Below are 860 nucleotides of genomic sequence, written 5' to 3'. Positions count from 1 at the left end.
ATTCACGTCCTCACTGACAGGCACATGCATCCACATCCTTCCCCTGTGCCCCTAATGAAACACAGAACCAGACACACGGTCCGACTCTCCCTCTTCCATTCTCCCCCTCCCTCGACCTTCATCCTCCTACAAGCTGTATCCCCATCAAAGCCTCCCCACCTCCGCATCCTCCCCTTCCCCCCATCTCTACCTCCCCCACCTCCTCCCTTCCTCTACTACCTCTCCATCTCCTTCCCTCCCCCTAATCCTCCTCCTTCCTTCCCATCTCCACCTCCCTCCCTTCCTTCCCTCACCCCAGCCTGAAGGGGAGGGGAGGGAAGGGGACCGCCGCCGCACAAACTCTACGGCCGTATAGCGCCCAAGGTCGTCTCAGATCCCTCCCGCGGAGATCAAGGGGGGATTTAGCGGGGCGACACAATGCCATTCTCGAGGACACGGGGGACAGCTAGTGCATTGGAGACACGCTGAGGGAGGCTGAGGGGGGAGGAGGGGAAGAGGGGGTTGGGGAGAGGATGGAGGGGTGGGGGGAGAGGATGGAGGGAAGAGGGAGGGGAGGAGGCGGGAGGGGAGGTAGGAGAGTAGAGGGGAAAGAGGGAGAGAAGGAGGGGGGATTAAAGTGAGAAGGGGAGATGGTAAAAGAGAATGGAGAGAGGGACAAAATGTGGGATATAGAGATAAAAGAGGGAGGAGAGAAAAAGGGAAATGGGGTGAGCGGAAAAAGAGATGGGGAAGCTGGTGGAAGGACGAATTACTAAGGAAAAGGGAAAAGAGAAAAGGGGAGAAGCAACACCTACGTACTTGCCCAGCGGATCACGTCCCTGCGTTCTTCAAAGTTACAGGTGCGGCTCGCGTGTTCCGAG

The 860-nt window shown here is 57.9% G+C and overlaps 1 protein-coding gene across 1 annotated transcript in view; it reads right to left on the bottom strand.

Moving 5' to 3' along the window:
* Nucleotides 1-860, bottom strand: part of LOC119585410 (mediator of RNA polymerase II transcription subunit 20-like) — a gene marked incomplete at its 5' end in the record, with an annotated part of 19130 nt that overhangs the window by 5814 nt on the left and 12456 nt on the right.

This window comes from Penaeus monodon, chromosome 19, assembly GCF_015228065.2.
Source record: "Penaeus monodon isolate SGIC_2016 chromosome 19, NSTDA_Pmon_1, whole genome shotgun sequence".
Classification (NCBI taxonomy): Eukaryota; Metazoa; Arthropoda; class Malacostraca; order Decapoda; family Penaeidae; genus Penaeus; species Penaeus monodon.
The sequence above is the reverse complement of the archived record's forward strand: the minus strand, read 5'-3'. Positions and strand labels throughout refer to the sequence as shown.